The 25,096-nt window shown below is 45.0% G+C and overlaps 1 long non-coding RNA gene across 1 annotated transcript; it reads left to right on the plus strand.

Moving 5' to 3' along the window:
- The first annotated feature begins 4,441 nt into the window (after positions 1–4,441).
- On the plus strand, positions 4,442–24,532 carry LOC115460514. Its single transcript, XR_003940512.1, has 3 exons — positions 4,442–4,555; positions 16,671–16,743; positions 23,916–24,532. It is a non-coding gene; the product is annotated as an uncharacterized LOC115460514 (long non-coding RNA).
- Positions 24,533–25,096: the final 564 nt, after the last annotated feature.

A 25,096-nucleotide genomic window follows, 5' to 3' on the forward strand; every position in this document is an offset into this window, starting at 1 on the left:
CCTCGGTTAAGGGTGGAATTAGTAATGGCTGCCGCTAAAAGGTCGGCCTTCTTCTGCATCTTCCGGTCAGCCTCTCGGCGCACCTCCTGATCTCTATTAATGAAAACCTTGTTGCGATCTCAATTAGCTGGGTGGTATTCATCCCTGCGAATCCCTCCTGACGCTGCAACTTCTTCCGGATATCTGGCATACTCTGGGCCACCAATGCGCTATTCACCATTCTCTGGTTTTCTAGGGCTTCAGGATCAAAGGGGGTGTATGTTCTGTAGGCTTCAATTAGTCGCTCTAGAAAGGCCCCAGGGGATTCAGTTGCCCCTTGGAGAATTTCAGAGACCTTTGCCAGATTAATGGGCCTCTTTATGCCTTTCCTCATACCTTCCAGTAAGTCCCGGCGATAGCCAGACAACAGTTCATAGTGCTGCCCATCATTTGGATCCCAAACTGGAGCTGCGCGAGGAAACCGAGCTCTAACCCATCCCTCTGGGTCCTGTGTCCCCCCGGGGACACGCTCTCGCGTGATGGCCTCAGCATTTTGTAAAATCTTCCGCCTCTCCTCAGTTGTGAAGAGGGTCAGGAGAAGTTGTTGACAATCAGTCCAGGTTGGGTTATGGGTGGCCATAATGCTAGCCACTAGGTCCACCACTGCCTGAGGCTTTTCAGTATAAGAGGGGTAATGCGTCTTCCAATTCAGGAGATCGGTGGTTGTGAAGGGTACATACTGGTAGGCCTGTGCCTGTATAACCTGACCCTGATTATTAGGATCCGGTCGAGTGGTAGTTACCTGACGAAGTGGCAGAACTCTCGAGGAGGTGGGAATGGAACCTGAGGTAGAGCTAGGAGCTACCCTCCTATCATGCTCAAAGGTGATTGCAGCGGGTCTAACCCATTCAGTGGAGGTAGGTTGAAATCCTGAGGGATGGGGAGGGGTACTCATAGACTGAGAGGTGGTCACAGGTGAGTCAGTCCATTGAAAGGGATGCCGGGCCCCTGATGAGTGGGTAGGGGTACTAGAGGGAGAGGCTGGGCTGTCAGGAGTTGAGGAGTCAGGGAGTGGAGCCCAAAGTGGGTCTTCGGAGGTTAACAGGGGAGGATGTGGCAGAGAAGGGTAGAGGCCAGGTGAAAAGTCCAACCTAGGATGTGGTGGGGTTTGCACAGAAGAGGAACTATCCGGAGAAGCCTGTACTGGAGAGGCTTGAGCTGGGCGGCGTGGATCTCTGGGGGTAGCACGGAACCCCAACAATGGGCCATAAGGTGGTGGCTCAAGATCTGAGGGGTCATCAGAGAGTATGGGTTTCTCGGACAGGGTAGGGGCGGAAGCCACCGATTGGGTGGTAGGCTTCCTGGGGCTCTTTCCCTCTTCCAATTTAGATTTTCTAATCTTTCTTTGAGCACGGCCTAACATGAATTTTACTGGGGATCCCATATAAGTTTTCAACCAGGAGGGAGGGTCAGTCACAAGGCTGTCCCAGGAATCTATATAAGGGAGTTGTTCAGAATATTCTGGTTCTCCTACAACTATGCTGTAAACCTTCCGGATTACTTCAATATCTAAGCTGCCACTAGGGGGCCACCCCACTCCCATAGATGGCCACTCAACTTCACACAAGGTTCTTAGAGTACTTGAGCTTAAAGTCTGTCCATAGTCATTAATTAAAAAGCCTTTTTTGAAATTCTTAAGCATACAATCTAGGGGGGTAGCAATTTGTCTAGATGATGTCCCACCCATAATGCTTACAGTTACAACACACAAAAGGGAGGGAGTTTTTTGGATTTGCGGTAAGGGGTCCGCAGATCCGGAAACAAAAGGGTAGAACAAACAACAATCGCTTCCTTCCGTTGCTGGCCAATTGAACTCGCGTTAATTGAAAACGCAGCTATAAGAAGTCCGCACTCATTTAATCATTCACGCATCACACATTCATTCAGTACAGAAAATCCCACCCAACAATTTCAGATTTCTCAGATACAGATAAGCTCAAGCGTTTTCGCTTCTAGTCCCCGCGACTAGAAGGTACTAGGGCCTTCGCTGAGAGTTGATCAGGCTCTCCTTCCCTCAATCTTCTTTGAGGGGCTGGTTTACAATTTCCTAGCTAGGATTACAATACAGAATACAAAATACATACCCGGCGAATGTTCCTCAGTCAGTTGGGTGTCAGGAATAGGTACAGGATTCAGGATCCCACCGCTGCCACCAAGAATTGTTGCAGGAATTGAGATAGGAATTTGTGATACTTCAGGAGTCAGACAGCACACACCAGAATGAGAGAGTAATCTTCTTTATTTGCCAGCAAACAAAGCAGGACATCAGTTCTAGCTCTCTTCTCCTCTGTCTCAGCTCTCTGGATATTATGGCTTCTGTCTCAGCTGCTTCTCTTCTGCTGTCTCTCCTGTTGTCTTCCAGCTTTCTTCCAGCTCTCCTTCTGACGTAAACTGCTTCTGCTCCTACTTAAATACTGTTCTATCCCCCTCCTAGCCTTGCCCCCCCTTACTCTCCAATTGGTTAAGGAATAGATTGGCTACCTGGCCTCAACCAATCATTACTTTTGAAATATCAGTTACATAGGTTTGGTATTCCTCAAACTGACCTGTGACCTGGGGCCCCTTACACCAGACATTTGGTCTCCAGAACTCTTACATTTCTCATTATGATTGATTTCTCAGCTATAGCTTAAACTGGATTCCCTTAGAGACTAAGAGGCCCCATCTAACATTGGTTATTCTCATATTCCTAATCAGCTTCATACTACCTGCTAGCTGAACTCTGGCATTCATTAAAGAGGTCAAAAGCCAATCTTACTTAATAGCATACGGCTATGGTCTGTTATTTCTTTCAGGACCATTTCTACAGTTACCTATAATTAATCAAGACTTTTCCTGACCTTCTTCACCTATCAGCTTATACATTGAACCAGCCAGAACTATGGCTAAGTCAAACCATATGTTGATCTCCTCAACTGCAGTCTTAAACAGCAGACAAAGAATAATACAGAATTTAAAAGGTATCCTACATAGAAATTACAGAATAAAACATATTCTAAAATACACAGAATCAGTATTCCTTATAAGCAAGAACTTCTAAAATCTAACTCATTTATATCTAGAATTATTTAGACTCTAACTAAACAGCATTTCAGCCTAATCCTAAACAAACTGCCTGCTTACAAAACTATTCAGTATGCCTAATAATATACAGCTTTCATCATTCACAAGGGTGAAAGAAATTCCTGTCTCTGACCTTTCTAACCCAGCCCGGCAAACGCTAGACACAATAATCTGAACCATCTGGCATACCTTCACTTCACTTACAGAGTAAAGAGTTGAAATTTGAAATAAGAATTCAATTCAAATACCAAGCTTTTAACAGAATTAACCCTTCATATGATTTCTCAGAATTATTCTTTGCCCATGGCTGCCTCAAATTTACATAGACACCATATGAAAAATGCTAGTACCAATAAAGATGTCAAGCCTGTGGGGCAGCACTTTACAAAACCAGAACACTGTACCAGTGATTTCATAGTAAGAATCCTGAAAGGGAACTTTAAAACAATACAGGAACGTAAGACCTTTGAAGTCAGAATGATTAAATATTTTGACACCCACCAGACAGGACTTAACAAAGATCTGGGTTTTCTAGCCCATTATAAACCATAGAATTGGACTGCTTTGTCACCCTCCTGTCTCCATGCATATCTCCCTGTCTCTCACCTATCCACCCCCATTCTGTTAGACTGTCACTGAAATGCTTTGATGTTTCACTTATATATACTGCCATCTACCAACATTTGCTTATTTCCGATCCGACAAAGAAATGTATTAAATTATGTCCAATAAAAAAGGTATCATATTATTTTCTTTTCCATGTTTTATTTTGTTTTATTTGTATTGATTACCACAAACCTCAGGAAGGTTCTGGTGCTAGAAGGTCTGAGTTCCTGAGCAGGTGCAGGAAATAAGAGTTCAGCAAAAGGGCAACCTAGGATCTCTGGGTCTGTATAATGTTGGAACAAAATGCTGTAGAAATTTGCAGGCAGCCTGCTCCCAAAAGCAAAACAGCTGCCAGCCAAAAAAACAAAAAACAAAAACAAAACCCACAGGTCACACAGGCACAAACTGAAATGGTGAATAGCAGTGATAAATCCATACAGCTAATCTGTTGGATTTCTCCCATTGTTACAGTAGATTAATACTGTTCAGGTATTTAAACATCTATATCCCTGTATTTGTGAAAACGTATCTGGGTATATCTCACCTCAGGCAAATTCAGGAACATTACTCAACAGAACTGCCTTTGCTAATGTACTGGCTAAGACTTGTGATTACAGCATAAGGATTTCCTCTCCCAGTGCAAGGAGTTGACAGGAAATTACCACTTCCAGGCAAAACAGGCATAACTGTAATTTTGCTCCTCCTCCTTCTTCATTTTGTTTTGGGATCATCAAACCTTCTTTCCCCTGTACTGCAACAAGCAGCAGAAAGTGAAAGGGATCAAGAGTGACAGTATTTGGAGCCCAGACAACTGAGATACTGATATTCTCCAGAGCAGAGACTGCAGGTACTACACCCAGGGAGAGTAATTTCTAATGAAAAGGGTCACAAGCTCTTTCCTGAGAGACCCTGAACTCTGTTAAACTTTGGGGCTGGCTGAGCGAGAATCACATGTGTGTTTTGCTCAGAATTCCGACTGGGTCCTAGAGTGGTTAAACTGTGGACTTAAAGAAGTCTGTTTTTTCTTTTCTTTTATACAAATGCTCCCGTGCATTCATTTCCAAAAGCACTGCGCTACTGTCCAAAAGAAACTTTTAGATACTCGGAGGTAAATGAGAACTTGCCACTGTGTCTCTATTTATAGCAAATGCAGCTTGCTCATAAGATACTAATGTCCTTAAAAGCATACATCACAAGTATCTGGCAGAAACCCAAGTAGTAGCAACATTCCATGCTACCAATCCTGGGGCAAGCAGTGGTTTCCCCCAGTATTTATATCCACTCTAGTAAATCTCTTTAAAAGAAGCTCCTTCTCTGACAGGAAGAACAAGATTAGTACAGTGTGATAAACTTCTTTCAAAATCACATCACTGATCACGAAAGGGACAATACTGTCATAAAAACAGTGAGTTCAGTTTAAGATCATGTGCTAGAATTTCTCTTGGCTGTTGCTGTAGAACATGCCAAAATCGAGTAAGTTGCAGGGTTTTTGCTTACCATGTGCTAAACTGGGGAACTCATTTTCCCTGGACTTATGACAGAAGCACTGTTACCTCCCCCCCCCCCCCCCCCCCAAAGAAAGTGGTTCAGGAAGATGCAATGATGATTTGTCTGGGTTTCTTTATTGTATTACTAGCAGTTGAGCCCGTAAAAACGGGCTAGTAAAGGAAGGGGGGTTGAAAGGCCCCCCCCCCCCCGGAGAGGTTGCTGCCGCCGCCCCTCCACCCGGGACGGGTACCTGGCTTCACTATTCAAACCGCCGGAACACAGCACACAGCTCATCTGAGCTGCCGTCGGCCTTCCTTCTTCTCTGCGTGTGTTCCGCCCTCGTGTGACGTAGCGTCGGCGAGGGCGGGACACAGGCAGGTAAGGAAGGCCAACAGCAGCTCAGATGAGCTGTGTGCTGCGTTCCGGCGGTTTGAATAGTGAAGCCAGGTACCCGGGCTGGGTGGAGGGTGGGTGGCGGCAGCAACCGGGTGGGTGGGTGGGGGGGGCGGTGGTGGCAACCCTGGGGGGGGGAGCAGTGGCGACGGCGGTTCCCTCACTTGCAGGTGCGCAGGTTCCCTCTCTGTCACACCCCCGTCATCACGTATTGATGCGGGGCGGGACAGAGAGGGTCTCTACTGCGCATTTGCGAGTGAGTATGCCTCTTGCCATTTATATGTTTGATTGGGTGTGGGTATCATTGGACATTGCTTCCTGTCAGTGGGAAATGTCCCAGCCGTATAAAGGGTATTTGTAGTACTATATGCTGCTGTCATGGTGTTTCCTTTTCTCAGTGTGGCATTCTTTGTTTTCTTGTATTTCAACAGGTTCTGTCCACTTATTGCACATTATCCTAATCACCTTGACTGCCCTACAATTCCCAACGAAAGTTCTGTCCACTTAGGGGAAAATTCTATAAATGGCGCCACCCCCCCCCCCCCCCCCCCCCACACACACACACATTTACCGCTAGTCTATAAACCTTGCCTAAAGTTAGGTACGGTTTATAGAATAAGCATAGTGCCTGTCCCTGCAAGTAAAATTTAGGCTCGACCACCTATACCAGCAAAATGCCTGGTGTAAATACCTGCATCTAACAGAACAGTCTGCATAATTTTTAGGAATGCCCATACCCCTCCAAAGCCACACTTCCTTTTGTGATGCACACATTAGAATGCACTTTCAGGGATCATTTGTCTAGTTTACTTTACAGAATATGCTTAGAAAGTTGTGCTTGATAGTGAAAGTGTGAATAAGCATGTAGATAAAGATGAGCTGGTTGATGTGGAGGGTCATAATCGAACGCAAACGCCTATCTCCATGGGCGTTTATCTCCGAGAACGGGTCCGTGAAGGGGCGGGCCGAACCGTATTTTCGAAAAAATGGACGTTTTTGAGGTGGGCGTTTGTTTTTTTTTAGCAATAATGGAAACTAAAAACGTCCAGCTCAAAAACGTCCTAATCCGAGCCATTTAGTCGTGGGAGGGGCCAGGATTGGTAGTACACTGGCCCCCCTGACATGCCAGGACACCAAGTGGGCACCCTAGGTCAGTGCGGTGGACTTCAAAAAAAGCTCCCACTTGCACAGCTCCCTTACCACTGGTGCTGAGCTCCCAACCCCCCTCCCCCAAAACCCACTACCCACAAATGTACAACACTACCATAGCTCTTAGGGGTGAAGGGGGCACCTACATGTGGGTACAGTGGGTTTTGGAGGCCTTCCATTTACCAGCACAAGTGTTACAGGTGGGGTGGGGGATGGGCCTGGGTCCACCTGGCTGAAGTGCACTGCGGTACCCACTAAAAGTGCTCCAGGGACCTGCATACACGCAGGCCTCTAGGACTTGTTGCTGCTGTATAACATTGGCACACCAGTTGACACCTGAAGACTAATCTCTCCGAAAACGTCCTTTATTGGAATAACCGCGTTTACTCACAGTTAACTGCAGATCAGAGGTTGTGCCCCACTGGCAACGAGTCTCCCTGGAACTGAGATTAGCAGTAGGTCAGAGCTGGCAGAATGCTGTACAATGCCCTCTTTCAGCCACATTCAAGGTAAGAACTAAGTTGTCTAACGTGGCTAACACAGGAAAGGGAACTAAAACTGTCTTACAAAAATGGCCACTACCGCATGGACTACAACAGGAAACACAACAGGGCACACTCTGACCCAGTAGGCAGGGGGAAAAGCACCATGGGAGAAGAGCCTACCAACTACCAACATCGTGAGACTAACACAAGCTAATGAAATCACGGAGCCCAATACCCTACACCCACCACAATGCAATGCTGATGTGACCCTGTACTGCACCCGAGAGCCACATCTGACCCAGGGAAAGGCTGTGACAGGATCGAACACATTCTGCTGTCATGGAGGTGGGTACGGCATTTGAGGCTGGCATACAGGCTGGAAAAAAAGTTTTTAAAGTGGGTTTTTTTTTGGTGGGAGGGGGTTAGTGACCACTGGGGGAGTCCGGGGAGGTCATCCCCGATTCCCTCCAGTGGTCATCTGGGCAGTTGTGGCACTTTTTTGGGGCTTGTTCGTGAGAAAAAAGGGTCCAAAAAAAGTGACCCAAAATCGCGGTCAAAATGCCTTTTTTTTCGATTATCAGCTAAAGACGCCCATCTCTCCTCAGCTGATAACCACGCCCCAGTCCTGCCTCCACCACGCCTCCAACACGCCCTCATCAATTTTATTCGTTTCCGCAACGGAGTGCAGTTGGAAACGCCCAAAATCGGCTTTCGATTATACTGATTTGGGCGCCTTTGCGAGAAAAACGCCCATCTCCCGATTTGGGTCGAAATATAGGCGTTTTTCTTTTTCAATTATAAGCTGGATAGTGTATCTAGAGTTTCAGAAAGTTTTTGACAAGTTCTTGTGATAAGGACCCTGCCTACCAACCATATCTAATATAATAAAACGCACCGTGAACGTTCTGAAGACAACGTTCTGAAGTCACTCAAACACTCCCTGTAGGGTTCGTGGATTCGTGGTGTGAAGCCAGCCAGCCGTCTCTGCCCCGCCCTTGCGTCAAACGTCATGACGTCGAGGGCGGAAAAAAACCCAAAGAATTCCGGCAGCGCAGCGTCAGGGAAGGAGGTGGCGCTCCCGACGTCTCTAGCCTTCCCTTCGCTGTGTTCCGCCTTCTTCTGACGTCAATGACGTCAGAAGAAGGCGGAACACAGCGAAGGGAAGGCTAGAGACGTCGGGAGCACCGCCTCCTTCCCTGACGCTGCGCTGCCGGGACCGCCACGGAGGTAAATTTAAAAAGAAGAAGAAAAAAAAAAGGGATGTTGGGGGGAGAGAAGAGAGTGGGCAGTAAAGTTGAACAATGGGAGCGGGAGGGCAGGGGAGAAACGACAGCATGGATGCGAAGGGGGGGCATGGATGCGAAGGGGGGGGGGAGAAGAGGGCGGGCCAGGCTGGGACATGGGAGAGAGAGGAGCATGGATGCGAGGGGGGGTCATGGAAGGGAGAGAAGGGACTTGCTGGAAAGGGATGAATGGAGGGGGCAGGTGACAGAGGAGCATGGATGGGCATGGATTGGGAGGGCAGGGCTCAGGGAGAGAGGGAAATTGCTGGAAAGGGATGAATGGAGGGGGCAGGGGACAGAGGAGCATGGATTGGGAAGGCAGGGCTCAGGGAGAGAGGGAAATTGCTGGATAGGGATGAATGGAGGGGACAGATGGGCATGGATGGATATGGATTGCAGGGCAGGGCTCAGGGAGAGAGGGGAATTGATGGATAGGGATGAATGGAGGGGGCAGGTGACAGAGGAGCATGGATGGGCATGGATTGGGAGGGCAGGGCTCAGGGAGAGGGGAATTGCTGGATAGGGATGAATAGAGGGGACAGATGGGCATGGATGGATATGGATTGCAGGGCAGGGCTCAGGGAGAGAGGGGAATTGCTGGATAGGGATGAATGGAGGGGGCAGGTGACAGAGGAGCATGGATGGGCATGGATTGGGAGGGCAGGGCTCAGGGAGAGAGGGGAATTGCTGGAAAAGGATGAATGGAGGGGGCAGGGGACAGATGGGCATAGATTGGCAGGGCAGGGCTCACACTCTCTCTCTCATATACAATGTCTTTCTGACTCTCACTCTCACACACTCTGTCTCACACTGTATCACATTCACTCTCTATGTGCCACACAGTCACTCACACACTCGCTTGGTCTCATACACTCACTCTCACAGAGAATCTGTGTCTCACACACACTCTCTCTCACACTGTGTCTCACATACACACTTGCACACACTCTCTCACAAACACACTCACACCCAGACTCACTCTCTCTCTCTCATACACACACACTCACACTTTCACTCTGACTCTCAAATAGTCACTCTCACATACACTCTCCCAAACATACACACTCCGAGGAAAACCTTGCTAGCGCCCGTTTCATTTGTGTCAGAAACGGGCCTTTTTTACTAGTAGGTTGATAATGTGGGCTGAGCACTCAACAGTAGTTCTACTAGCTACAGACAATCTAGGCTGAAAATCTAAACAGTAGTTCTACTAGCTACAGACAAATAAGATGCAAATTATCCTTGTAAGTTCACTTCCAAGTGCTCAAATTTCAGGGAAAAAGTTCCACACTCTCCAAATGGGTCTGTCATAATCTTCCCTGATGGGCTACTTCCACCCAAACCGGCCTCTGTCGTTCAACTTGATTAACCTAGGGTAGACTGTACACAAGTAGTCAACTTGTAAGAGGATCCACTTGGGTTTCCCCTTTTCTTGTAAGATGGTATATACCCTATCACAGGCCTCCTCCCTTTTCAGAAGGACCTTTGGTTCTTCAAGCAATCTGTTCTCTTTGGATATCACTCTGCCACTCTCTCAGAACAAATAATCCACATTGGTATGCTCCACTGTAAAGCTGTAGATCTGAAGTATAAGATACAGTACTACCTCTTCAATCTTATACTGTGGTTCTTAACCATTTAAGTAGAGTATGGTTAGTTATTAATTTGAAATGTCTATCAAAGAGATAGTACCTGAGAGTATCTACTTTCTGTCTCATTAATTTTTCTGCTAAGATACATTACTGGATGATCATCCTCTCCAGTCCCCTGACTTAATATGGCCCCCAGTTCCACTTCTGATGCATTTGTCTGGAGGATGAATTCCTGATCAAAGTCTACATCTTTCAAGAATGGGTCTTCATATAAAGCCCGTTTCAATTGTTCAAATGTGTGATTGGCCATTCTGTTCCATCTCAGGTTACTGGGTTGGGATCCTCACAACAGAGTTGTTAGGTCTGCTGCTAATTCGGCAAATTTGGGAATGAACTTGCAGTAGTATCCCACTAATCCCAAGAAAGCCCTCAGCTGCTTTTTATTTTGGGGGACTCCTACCTTTTGTATAGCCTTTACTTAGATGGCATGGTTCTTACCCCACCCCCTACCACCTATTTGGTGGTCCAAGTATTGGCTCCCTGTGTACTAAAACCGTAAGACCTGCTCTCCGTAATGCCTCACAGACTACCTTTAAGTGGATTACATGTTCCTCCCAGGTGCTGGAATAAATAACATCATCCAGATATGCTCTAACACAGTTTAGATGGGGCTTCAATATTTGGTTCATGATTCTTTAGAATGTAGCTGGGGCTCCATGTAATCCAAAAGGCAGAACCTTAAACTGATATAATCCTTGATGGATTATAAAGGACGTTTTTTTCCCTAGGATCCTTTTCCAATGGAATTTGCCAGTAACCCTTTGTGAAGTCAATGGTAGACAAATAATTTGCTCCCCCTAACTGTTCCACCAGGTCATCTACTCAGGGCATCAGGTAACTATCAAACTGGGACACTCCATTTACCCCTCGAAAATCCACCCAGAAATGTGTACTTCCATCTGGCTTCGGAACCAGAACAATGGGCCTGGCCCATTCGCTGTTAGATTCTTCAATAATCCTAAACCTTTGTACCCTGTGAGAGTAAACAATTGGTTGACTTTTACCTTGTTCTACACCACTCTGGATTTTGTAGACCTCAATCATATCTCTCCTCAACCATCTCTTTTACAAGCTGAAGAGTCCCAACCTCTTTAGCCTTTCCTCATATGACAGGAGTTCCATCCCCTTTATAATTTTGGTCGCTGCTCGAGGTCAGCATTCTACATAAATACTCAGCACTGCTAAATATGCATATTGCGAGTTGAATAAAAAAAAATTCAAACTGATGATTACCATGGCTGAATATTGACTTGAAGATCTTTATAGTTCCTCTGAAGATCATGCGATCTTCTTGTAACTGAAAGTTAAGAGGAAGTAGATTGAATAAACATGGTGCAATGGCTAAGAAAATTGACTTCCGTGTCTCTGCACAAGCTTTATATCATGAGCTGAAGGGGTACATAAAAAATCCTCCTGAGAGTTCATCTGTTGTCTTTTAAGGGAGAGGCTCCATCAGTCAGCATTAGAGATATTTAGGGTCAATCTCATGCTGAGCTTTGTAAGTCAATCAGGTAGTTGCTCTCTCCCTTTCCTGGATTGACCCTGCTACTAGTACAGTGTCACTTGAACCTCGCATGTCATCCTTCAAATTTTCTCTGGGTGGATGAGTTCAGACTTAAGAAGAATATAGGATGCTGGAGAAGAACAATCCATCAGGACTACTGGTTCTGGGATAAACAGTGGGAATAACTGGCTGGTGCAATAGAAAACTTGAATGGAGGGATGTGTCAGCCTTGATGCTGTCTACCTGTAGGGAGTCACCTACCACTATGTCTTCAGAAGACTGTTCTGTGTATACTGCATTGTTTCTTCACTGACCTCATGAAGTGAAGGCAGTTAAGTTTATTAAAACTTGATATATCACTTAGCTTTGATAAATCTCAGCAGTTTACAATAAAATATTTAAGGAAGTATAAGGTGTATGTGATGAATATGTAACTTTGGATTCAGTGAGGAAGAGAGGATTTCTGTCTGTGTGAGAGAGAAGGTGACTGGTATATTGATTGTTCTTCAAAGAGAGAAAGTAAGTTAATAGAGGTGGTTTTAAAAAGGAAGTAGGAGAAACTCTGTTTCTATACTGGTTATGTTACTCAGAAATGTATGTGATTAGGTTTGGCACTAATTAAAATAGTTTAAAAAGGGGAGTAGAGTTTTGTGATGAAATAGCTGTGCTGTATCAAAAGTTAAAGGAGTAAGATGCCCGATTCTGGTTTGGGGGAGGGAATACTGGTTTTGTTTCTTTCAAACAAAATCAGTCTTTTTAAAAGAAGAGCTGAAGCATTTGATCTGAGAGGTAGTGCTGATTGTGTGCTTGTGATTGAAAGAGATAAAAATTGGTTTTAAGTTGTTGTAAAAGAAGTAACATTACCAGATAATACAGGTATAACTCTGCTATGAGTGAGTCACTGTACTAGAGAGAGTGAGGTGACAAAAACAGAATATATCTTATAAAAAAAAACTTGTTGGGAAAAAAAATTAAAAGAATAGTTGAAGTAAGTTTTAATGTATGGAAAGTGAGACTGAGTCTCTGTACTAATGGTGACATTCCATGCTACCTGTGTATGATTAAATGATTAGACGGGAATAGAATCTTCACATTGATTTGATGACAGTGCTGTTTTAATCCATATATATCTTAAACTTATTTATTATGTTACACTAGTAAAAAAGGCCCGTTTGTGACACAAATGAAACGGGCGCTAGCAAGGTTTTCCTCGGAGTGTGTATGTGAGAGTGACTGTGTGTGAGAGAGAAAGTGAATGTGCGAGTGTGTGTGTGTGTGAGAGAGAGAGAGAGAGAGAGAGAGAGAGAGAGAGAGAGAGAGTCTGGGTGCAAGTGTGTCTGTGAGAGAGAGAGAGTGTGTGAGAATGAGCGTGTATGCAAGTGCGTATGTGAGACACAGTGTGAGAGAGAGAGTGTGTGTTTCACACAGATACAGTGTGTGCGAGAGAGAAAGAGAGTGTGTGTGAGACACAAACTCTCTGTGAGACTGAGTGTATGAGACCAAGAGAGTGTGTGAGTGACTGTGTGACACATAGAGAGTGAATGTGATACAGTGTGAGACAGAGTGTGTGAGAGACAGTGTGTGAGAGTGAGAGAGTGTGTGAGTGACAGAGATACCTCCCCCCCTCTCTGATGTCAGGCCCCCCCTCCCTCTCTCTGGTGTCTGAGCATTACTGTGCAGGACGCTGAGCTCTGGCTCTATTTAATAGAATGCACCTCCAACATTCTGAAGCCGAGAAACCTCGTGTGGGTGGTCTCTTCTGCTTGTGACGAACCCGGAAGTATGTGATGTCAATTCAGGAGATGGATACAGACAGCAGGAATGCCTCAGCCATGCAGTCAGCTTCAGAATGTTGGAGGTGCGTTTTATTATATAGGATGTGCCTGTTTCTTACCACTATCCTCGAAACTCACATTCTCACGTCACATTCACACATAGCTCACAATACTCTCGATATAATAAACATCTATAGCACATTATCATTTGATCCACCGCTTAGCTTTTACATTCACATTCTAATATAGAACAGCAGATCCACAACTATATCAATTCCTTGTTTCAAACTACTTCAATTCGATGAGTCCAGGTCAATTTCAAGCATCCTTGTTGGGCACAGATTGTAGTGCTTACTAGCTTTTGTGCTGATCTGTCAGTTCAATTCATTAACCTCAAAGTTCAAATGTCTTTGTTAAGCCCAGATAGCTGGGCTGGAAGGCAATTTGAGACTGTGTTCCATGCGGAACCCCGCAGCGTGAGAAAGGCTAAGAGTGGCACAATCCACAAACATTCACTCCTTGTTGAAAAACCTTTTAAAGCCAGCTGATATTCTATATCTTCTTCAGTTTCTCTATATGAGACTGCATTTCAATATGCGAGACCGCATTTCAATATGCGAGACCACATTTCAGAAGTTTCCTTCATCAGGAGGAACCAAAGCCCAATATCTGTATTATATATATATATAAAAACATACAAATGCAGGCACAAGTAATGTATGTTTCAATCATTCTATTATACTTTAATTATTCATTATAAAAATAGGCTGCTTACCATCGGGACTTCAATCCAAGTCAGGGTTTGTCACCCCGCTCCAAAGAATGCTATATACAAGAGCACAATGAACTAGGGTTTAAATATCCATTGGCTCCTCCCCTATAGTGATGTAATCACTTTACAGCCACTCTACCTCAAGATTGAGGCCATTGGGGGCCACCGTAGCCCATTCAAAAATATATCGCTGTTCAATATTATGAAGCTGAGCACTTATATCTCCCCGGCGAGTAGATCCTGTTAACTGTGTCAACACTACACATTTCAAATCTTCGATCTTGTGCTTTTTTTCTGTCCAATGATTAACCAGCGGGGTATCTAACTTTTGAATTCTAATATTGCTAATGTGCTCAGCCAAGTAGTTTTTAAGCTTCCTCTTCGTGTGCCCTATATAATACAGCAAACAAGGGCATATAATACAGTAAATGACCCTTTCACTTTCAAATGTTGTGTGGGTGAATAAATGAAACCGTCTATTAGAGCCTGGTATATTAATCCAGCTGGTAGTAATCGCGTGCTTACAGTAGACGCATCTACCGCAGGGCCCATGCATGCCCTCTTTTTTATCTCTGCCTGGCTTCTTTAATAGCTCACCCACATTAGAGTTTCGCTGATAGGCTATTTTGGGGCGCTCCCTGAACTCTGGATGCACTGATAGCACATGCCAATATTTGTGGACTAACTGTCCAACCTTAGACGCTCTGTGGGAAAATGGAATTACACATGCTACAGGTCTGACCATAGATTTCTGCTTAGGAACAAACAACGATGGTCTGTGCAAATACCGCGCCCTCTTATATGCCTTTTTTAAACGCTCATAGGATATCCTCTTTGGCGAAACCTATGCATCATATCCTCAGCTTGGATTTTGAAGTCCTTGAGGGACGAACACAATCTTCTTAGCCTCAAAAACTGACCGACAGGAACCCCTCTCCTTAATCCTATATGATGATGACTAGTATAATGTAAGAGGGTATTCCTGTCGGTTGGCTTTCGATATATAGAAGTAGAAAATCCACCATCTTCCCTACTGAAAATTCTTATATCCAAAAATTCCATATCTGATTTTGAAATACGATAATTAAATTTGATGCACGGGTCCTCCACATTGAGGGAATCAATGAACGTGTGCAATTCATATTCAGAATCCTGCCAGAACATTACTACGTCGTCTATATACCTCTTCCATAGTACTACTTTACTGTACATGGGAGAGGCATATACGTGATTAATTTCAAACATTGTCATGTACAGGCATGCGAGCGATGGGGCAACAGTCGCCCCCATCGCTATGCCCTGCTTCTGCACATAGAATTTATTCTGAAATTCAAAGTAATTTTCACAAATGACGCAAGTTAACAATTGTCTCAAAACTGGTATTTTGGACTTAGGTATAGATGACTTATCCAGATAAGCACAAGCAACGTTGATGACTTTTTCCTGGGGTAAACTAGTATATAGGGATACTACATCTAAGCCCACCATATAGAAATTATCATCATTTGTATATTTACCTATGTTTATATTTTCTAGCATAGTAATAAAATCTAAGGAATCCCGAACGTATGACCATGCCTGACTTACAAACAGTCTAAGTATGTAATCAATCATTTGTGACAGGGGCTCCAATATGGAATCCCTTGTAGATACAATAGGACGACCAGGGGGGTCCACAGTGGACTTATGGATCTTTGGGACAAAATATATATATGGGGTCTTAGGATTTAAAGGACACAACAATTTTTGTTCTTTTTTTGAAAGTATACCATCAATTACTGCTCTATCCACATATTAGATAAGCAGCATAAAATGTATTGTACTGTTTTGGGATCTTGCCAGGTATTTGTAACCTGGATTGGTCACTGTGGGAAACAGGATTCTGGGCTTGATGGACCTTCGGTCTGTCCCAGTATGGCAATACTTATGTTTTTATAACTAAATTTTGTTACATGGATGGGCGCTTGGCGTAGTCTATATACCACAGGGAAATTTAAGCCTATTCTATAACATTTAGGCATACTTTAGAGAATACGTCTAGGCATTTTTTTCCATGCAGATTTTTCAAGTGCCATATAAAGAATCTAGTCCTTAGCCCTGATTTTTTTCGGCACAGAATTTTGGGCACCATTTACTGAATCCAGCCCATAGTAAGATGACGGCAGATAAAGACCCGCACAGTCCATCCAGTCTGTCCAACCAGAGCTATTGGTTAGTACAGGGGACTAGGGATTTGGAGATTCCAATAGAATAACCATTAAATTCCAAAGTAAGCTTAAATGTAGGCCACTCACTCTTTCTCCATGGTCATTTTATTGGATTGTAATCCTGTAATATTTACTAAAAATGGAAAAAAATGACAAAATATGTCCATATTTCATTTGCTGTTAGTACTGTAAGATGCCAGTATACAAGTACTTGATACACAACTGTCTCTTTGCTACTTTTGGATTTCTTGTAGGTTGTGAACAATGAATCCAACAGACACAGAAGCTCTGCAGAAATTCTTCAAAGGGGAACCAAAGGCTCTGGGGGTGAGTTTGTTCTGCTTTATTCATGTTCTATGACATTCATAGGAATATTGCAACATAGTAAATGATGGCAAATAAAGGCAGAGCATCTAAAACTAAAGGAATGGTCAAGAGTGCCTATGGAGAGACCTGGACCTGCTCATCATTTAATTGTATTTATATTGTCACCAGGGAGAGCGCTCCCGGTACAATCAAGAAACAAATATCCACCAGCAGCTTCAATTTTAAGGCTTTTATTCCATGCAGGCTTCTAGTATACCTGATACATGGTTCCAACAGCAGCATTCACCTTTAATCTTAAGCACATGTAAGCAACCTGAAAGTGTGTGGCAAATAGTCCCCTTTAAGCAGTAGGCTACCAGCACCTACCAGGATTTAATACAGGCTCACAGTCAGCTTCAGTCTGGGCTCTTTATCCAGTGCACAATAAACAGTAGTTCAATTCCCAAGACAAACAGTTCATTCAGTTCATCATCCCAGTTAAATCACAAAGCAGCCTTTACCTTCAGGAGGTTTCAATACTTTAGGGACTTCCTCACACCCAAGGGACTTCAGCCTACTTCAGTACTTTAGGGACCTCTCTTGCCCAAGGATTTTCAGCCTGCAATTACTTCTCTCCTCCTGAACTGAACTCCTGAGACTCTTTCCCACCTGCCTAATCAATCCCTGGCTTCTGCTCTCACAACCAATCATTTTCCTTCCACTAGCTTCCTTCACACCCATACCAGCTGAGTTAAGCATTAGACTAATGAGGAGCTCCTGCACACAGGGTTTCCTAACGCTCTTTCCCCCTAGTGGCAGCCAATCTACACATCCTGCCAGCTTACACCCATGTCTTCCCTGATTGCAGCTAGGAGTCCAGTCCGGGTTCTTCATCTCACCCCCTGGCTCCTTGCCTGCAATGCCTTCTGGGACTTGTATTTCAAACTGAAACTGCCATAACCCAACTATCCTGGATGTGACTATCACAATATATTTATTTAAAATATTTATAGTCTGCCCATCCACAGTTATGGCAAGGAACAAAATAACATTAATATGGATTTAGCTCATGTAATTACATAGTAATTTGCATTACATAACAAACATAACAAAAAGCAATTATAAAAACTACCACGGAAAAACATTATAAATATGAAAGACAAATATTCCACATAAACATTTAACACAATGTTTTCATCATAAATAAAGCCAAAATTGATTACACAAAAATAACTAAGAAAAAAACCTAGAAATAAAAACATTATTTCCCTTGCTTGCCAAATTTAAAATAATGTTCTAACTGCCGCAACTCTAAAGGTAGAATCGGGGAAAAAGAACAGTAAAAAGTTACAATGAGTTTGTAAATGGGCTAAATCAGACTACAGGTTCCAGGGAAATGAGCCCCCACAATATGGTCCAATGCATTTCTATGGGCAAAGAAATTCCAGTTTCTGTAGCACAGAAACATATAGTGAAAACAGGACAGTTTAAATCGGGTGTCTGGCTACGCCTCTGCTGTTGTTCAGTGGCGTAGCCAAGGGTGGGTCGGGTGGGCCCAGGCCCACCCAGTAGCAGCACATCTATGATGTGACTGACAGGGATTCCCCAAGCCCTAGCAGCCGAAAACTCCCAACAACTGTCTCTCCTGCATACCTTGTAAATTGTCCTATTTCTATGGTTTTTCTGTTGGTGAGCCCTCAGGTTCCCTAAGGCCCCGCAAGGCCCCAGAGGACAGCCGAGCACCCCGAATCTTCACCCGCGGCGACCGCCGTTCACCGAGGGTTGAGCCCTCAGCTGCAGGCGGCCAGCAGGACTGCTGGAACCGCGGGGTGACGGCTGACCTGGCTGGTAGTCAGAACGCAGTCTTTAAGGGAGGACTAGCAAAGGCGGCTAGTACTCCGAGAGGGAACAGTCGCTGGAGAAAGCTGACAAGAGCGGCCAGCACGTGGCACAGTCTATGGAAGAGCGCTAGCCGGACGACTAGCGAAAGTCACAGTCTCTGAATGAAGGCTAGCAGGACGGCTAGCAAGAACCACTGTCTCTGAGGGAGGGCTAGCAGGATGGCTAGCTGAAGAGAAACACAGTCTCTGGAGTTGGCTAGCAAGGACGGCTAGCTGAAGACACAGTCTCTGAAGGGGGCTAGCAGGACGGCTAGCTGAAGAGGAACACTGTCTCTGGAGTTGGCTAGCAAGGACGGCTAGCTGAAGACACAGTCTCTGAAGGGGGCTAGCAGGACGGCTAGCTGAAGAGGAACACAGTCTCTGGAGTTGGCTACACTCCGAGATCCCCTGAGTCGGCTTCTGACGAACGAAACGGAAGCACTGGACCCCTTCCGTTTCGTGGTTTAAATCCCCCGCCCGTCCTTCCCCTTCCAACAGCTGTAGCCAATCCCCTTGGCCCAGGCAGGCAGAGGAGGCCTGGATTGGTCCACTTGCCCGGCGGGCGGAGTCTCCTAGTCGATGCGCCAATCCGGCGCGAGTGGGCGGTGCTGCTTCGCTGGTCCTGCTCCTACGAGGAGGACGACGACGCCGGCGCCGCCATCTTGGTTGGCGTATCGCCTTCTCCGAGGCCGGCGCTTGCTCCCGCGGATCGCCGGCCTCGGAGCAGCCCACGGCAGCGCCGGCCCTGTCGGCGGCTCCTCCTCGCCGTCCCGGACCCCGCGGCTGCCACTGGTCCCCGCCCCCTACTGCGGGCCGCCAGGTAAGAGCCCGGGAAGGGACATAAATAGCAGATCATCGCCTGCAGTGAGCAGCGACTGATACATACTGTTCACACCGGCCCCACAGCCTTTTCTCTGATGTATTCTCGCCTATGCGGAAACAGGAAGTTGCATCAGAGGGAAGGGTGTGGGGCCAACATGAGCAGTGTGTATTAGTTGCTGCTCACTACCAGTGAAAATCTGCTATTTAAAAGGTATGCTGGGGAGGGCAGGGGGGCAGGGTGAGAGACCATATGGCATGCAGATGAGAGAGAGGAAGAGACCAAATCACTTGCGGAGTACTTCTGCCCACCCATCTTGGGCCCAGGCCCACCCAAAATCGGGTGTCTGGCTACGCCTCTGCTATTGTTCATTAGGGAAAGGGAATGGGACTTGATATATCACCTTTCTGTGATTTTTGCAACTACATTCAAAGTGGTTTACATAATATATACAGGTACTTATTTGTACCTGGGGCAGTGGAGGGTTAGATGACTTGCCCAGAGTCACAAGGAGCTGCAGTGGGAATTGAACCCAGTTCTACAGGATCACAGTCTGCTGCACTAACCACTCTGTATTGTATAGAACAGTGTAGAAAAATTAGAACAAAATACAGAGTTTTTATAACTGCTGTTTCTACCAGCTACAATAATTTTTAAAGCTGTTTTAGTGACATTCAATTTTTATTTCATTATATTTATATCTAGATATGGGAAGCTTTCAAATAAATTAAAAAGCTGTCAAGTAAAAAAAAAAAAAAACAACCAACAACAGATGGACCATGCACAGGCAGTCCGTTATTCTAATAATCTTTTGCTATTGTTTTCAGTAACGTTTGCTATTGTTTTAGGTGAACTAAAACAGCAGCAAGCTCTTCCTACTAATGGCAAGTCCCGCCTACTGGCTTCAGCCCATATAATGGACTGGATAGGTTTACATCTCATGCCTGGAGTGCACTGCAAGGTTGCCAATTGGGCGGTTTTCCCACCCAATTGGGCGGTTTTCCGCAACCCGTGGCGGGAAATTTTTGCCCGCCGCGGGTCGCGGTTTTTTGGGCTGGTTTTGGGTTTTTTTGGGTGGTTTTTGTGCGGTTTTTCGGGCCGGTTTGGGTGGGGCTAGTGACGTTTTAGGCGGGGCTAGTGACGTTTTGGGCGGGGCCGGTGACGGAGGAGGTGGGGCCGATGACGGAAGAGGTGGGGGGGGGGTCGATGACGGTGGGGGCGGAGTCGATGATGGCGGGGGCGGGGTTGATGACGGCGGGGGTGGGGGTGTGAACTTTTTGGGTGGGTTTTGGGGCCGAGTACCTGGCAACACTGGTGTACTGTTTCAATTGTTTCCTGACTCTTTAGAGCTACTGAGGCTTCATTAATCACTCTGAGTCTTTCCACCATGTCTAACACACAGTTTGTATGAATGCATTGATCTTTCTCTAGCTTAGTCTGATACAGCTTTCTGATTAAGTAAAGCTTATTACTTAAATTTTGTCTCTTATTCACTTTCTGTAGTTCCAGCCACATATGCCTGGCAGTCTCACATTTGCAGATATGAATGATTTGGATCATCTCTAATACTGAGAGCTATAACACTTTGAGCCTTGGGGTCTCTTTCCAGCCAAACTTGATTAACAGGATCAGACCTAGGTTCCTTTACACATGTCTTGTCCTATCAGCAGCTTTTTCACTCTGAATTTCCATATCTGATAATTCTGGTATGTGAACTAGACTGGATCAATGTGTCCTCCTTTTTCTGGAGCCATATGGTAACCCTAACTGTGGGGTACTTTGAACTGTTCTGAAACACTGCCAATGGCTGCCATGCTTTGTGCACTGTCTGTACTCACTGCACTGTTTTGCGGACCTTTACTTTAAAACACCTTCCTGCTGAAATCTTTTAGCTGCTTCAGCTCTGGGCCCGTACCTTGTTAGCAGAGTTGCTTTTTCAGTGTTACTGACAAGACAGAGAGTTGATTTCAGGAACAATAAACTGCTATTGAGCGGGAAAGAGCGGAGTATAAATGCTACAAATAAATAAATTAATGCAGAACAGGTGAACATAAGCACATGGAGATTTCAGAGCACATGTTTTTCTTCGGGGTGCTTGCTCTCTCTAACTCACTCTCACTCTAAACAGGGAGGAGGCACTTCCTATATCTTCATGCTTGCTTGCTATCCAGAAATAGTACACCCTGAGAACTGTAACTAGCATTACACTGACACACACAGTAATGCCACACTGGGAAAAGACCAAGGGTCCATCAAGCCCAGCATCCTGTCCACGACAGCGGCCAATCCAGGCCAAGGGCACCTGGCAAGCGTCTCAAACGTACAAACATTCTATACATGTTATTCCTGGAATTGTGGATTTTTCCCAAGTCCATTTAGTAGCGGTTTATGGACTTGTCCTTTAGGAAACCATCTAACCCCTTTTTAAACTCTGCCAAGCTAACCGCCTTCACCACGTTCTCCGGCAACGAATTCCAGAGTTTAATTACGCGTTGGGTGAAGAAACATTTTCTCCAATTTGTTCTAAATTTACTACACTGTAGTTTCATCGCATGCCCCCTAGTCCTAGTATTTTTGGAAAGCGTGAACAGACGCTTCACATCCACCTGTTCCACTCCACTCATTATTTTATATACCTCTATCATGTCTCCCCTCAGCCGTCTCTTCTCCAAGCTGAAAAGCCTTAGCCTCTTTAGTCTTTCTTCATAGGGAAGTCGTCCCATTCCCGCTATCATTTTAGTCGCCCTTCGCTGCACCTTTTCCAATTCCACTATATCTTTCTTGAGATGCAGCGACCAGAATTGAACACAATATTCAAGGTGCGGTCGCACCATGGAGCGATATAACGGCATTATAACATCCTCACACCTGTTTTCCATACCTTTCCTAATAATACCCAACATTCTATTCACTTTCCAAGCCGCAGCAGCACACTGAGCAGAAGGTTTCAGTGTATTATCAATGACGACACCCAGATCCCTTTCTTGGTCCGTAACTCCTAACGTGGAACCTTGCATGATGTAGCTATAATTCGGGTTCTTTTTTCCCACATGCATCACCTTGCATTTGCTTACATTAAACGTCATCTGCCATTTAACCGCCCAGTCTCCCAGTCTCGTAAGGTCCTTCTGTAATTGTTCACAATCCTGTCGCGAGTTAATGACTTTGAATAACTTTGTGTCATCAGCAAATTTAATTACCTCGCTAGTTACTCCCATCTCTAAATCATTTATAAATATATTAAAAAGCAGTGGTCCTAGCACAGACCCCTGAGGAACCCCACTAACTAACCTTCTCCATTGTGAATACTGTCCATTTGACCCCACTCTCTGTTTCCTATCCTTCAACCAGTTTTTAATCCACAATAGGACTTTTCTTCCTATCCCATGACCCTCCAATTTCCTCTGTAGCCTTTCATAAGGTACCTTGTCAAACGCCTTTTGAAAATCTAGATACACAGTATCAACTGGCTCCCCTTTATCCACATGTTTGTTTACTCCTTCAAAGAATTGAAGTAAATTGGTCAGGCAAGGTTTCCCCCCACAAAAGCCGTGCTGACTCGGTCTCAGTAATCCATGTCCTTGGATGTACTCTGTAATTTTGTTTTTAATAATAGCCTCTACCATTTTCCCCGGCACCGACGCCAGACTCACCGGTCTATAATTTCCCGGATCTCCCCTGGAACCTTTTTTAAAAATAGGCATTACATTGGCCACCCTCCAATCTTCCGGTACCACGCTCGATTTTAAGGATAAATTGCATATCACTAGCAGTAGCTCCGCGAGCTCATTTTTCAGTTCTATCAGTACTCTAGGATGAATACCATCCGGTCCAGATTTGCTACTCTTCAGTTTGCTGAACTGCCCCATTACGTCCTCCAGGTTTACTGTGAAGTCAGTAAGTTTCTCCGACTCATCCGCTTGAAATATCATTTCCGACACCGGTATCCCACCCAAATATTCCTCGGTGAAGACCGAATCAAAAAATTCATTCAATCTCTCCGCTACGTCTTTGTCTTCCTTGATCGCCCCTTTTACCCCTCGGTCATCCAGCGGCCCAACTGATTCTTTTGCCGGCTTCCTGCTTTTAATATACCGAAAAAATTTTTTACTATGCTTTTTGGCCTCTAATGCTATCTTTTTTTCGTAATCCCTCTTGGCCTTCTTTATCTGCGCCTTGCATTTGCTTTGACACTGTTGTTGGTAACACAAATTGCATTAAGAATGCATGTCTAACAGCTACCCATTCATTCTAGCCCCAATTCCAGCATTGGGATCGAGCCCTTGGGCTATGTTACTGATAAAATACCACTTTAATGAATAGTGCACCCCAAAGCCGAACCCCCTCTCCCCCATTAATACAACCCTGCTCACAGATCTGTCTTCAGTTATTCATGCTGTTTTCATGCTTTAAATATCTCAAGATGGTTCTGTCTCATTTTCTAGGGTCTTTTGTCAATTATTCATACTATGTTTAATTTTTGTGTGTTACAGGTTCCCACAGAAAGATACAGTGGACAGCAGCAATATCCAATCCAGCAGATAATTTGAAGCAAAAAAAAAAAAGAACATTTACCTGTGCCAGAATAGCTGAGTCATCCCAGTGTTGTGTTAGTCAAAATCTCCATGAATCTCAGCTAGACAAACGCATGGATCATATTCACCCTGGGTCCTAAAGAAACACATCTTTCTTCTGTCTGAAGAGCTTGAATGCTACAGATTTGTATTAGACTGCCATGGCTTGCGAATGTCTTAATTGACCCTGAAGATCTTTAGGTTAGGGTCTATAATTTCTGATCCAATAGGTTGGGAATGGTATATGGTTACTTCCTTCCCACTCCTCCTACTGAATGCTTCCTGTGTCCATTTCCTGACTGAAGATGTACCTGAGGTTCCAGTTGGTTACCTAGTCTAGAAGCTGGGTATCTTAGGGAGCAAGGCAGGTCGCCATTTCATACAATAGGCTCAGAGATTACCCTGCATTTCCCATCTTCCTGAGATCTCAAGAACACATAGGTGGCCATTCTATAAATTAATGCCTCATTTTAGGAGGTGGTGGAGATGAAAACGGTAACGGAATTCAAACATGCGTGGGATAGGCATAAAGGAATCCTGTGCAGAAGGAATGGATCCACAGAAGCTTAGCTGTAATTGGGTGGCGGGGTGAGGAGGGGTTGGTGGTTGAGAGGCTAGGATAGGGGAGGGCAGACTTATACGGGGTCTGGCCGGAGCCGGTGATGGGAGGCGGGACTGGTGGTTGGGAGGCGGGAAATACTGCTGGACAGACTTATACGGTCTGTGCCCTGAAAAAGACAGGTACAAATCAAGGTAAGGTATACACATATGAGTTTATCGTGGGCAGACTAGATGGACCGTGCAGGTCTTTTTCTGCCGTCATCTACTATGTTACTATGTAAAGGGATGGGCTTAGCACCAATTCTATAACGGTATAATGGCATGCCTCAGCCGTTAGAGAATACTAGCGCAAAGCAGTGGCATAGCCAGACAGTCACTATAGGGAAGGCCCAGGATCAAAGTGAGTGGGCCAAAAATTCCATCTCTGTCTCTCTCACCAACTAAAACAAAACCCTAATTTAATTTCAGCTCCCCTAACAGCGTTCTACCCCTAATCTCTGCCAGCTGAAAATCTTCCCGCCAAATGAACTTATATCTCG

Source organism: Microcaecilia unicolor, chromosome 1 (assembly GCF_901765095.1).
Source record: "Microcaecilia unicolor chromosome 1, aMicUni1.1, whole genome shotgun sequence".
In the NCBI taxonomy this organism is placed as follows: Eukaryota; Metazoa; Chordata; class Amphibia; order Gymnophiona; family Siphonopidae; genus Microcaecilia; species Microcaecilia unicolor.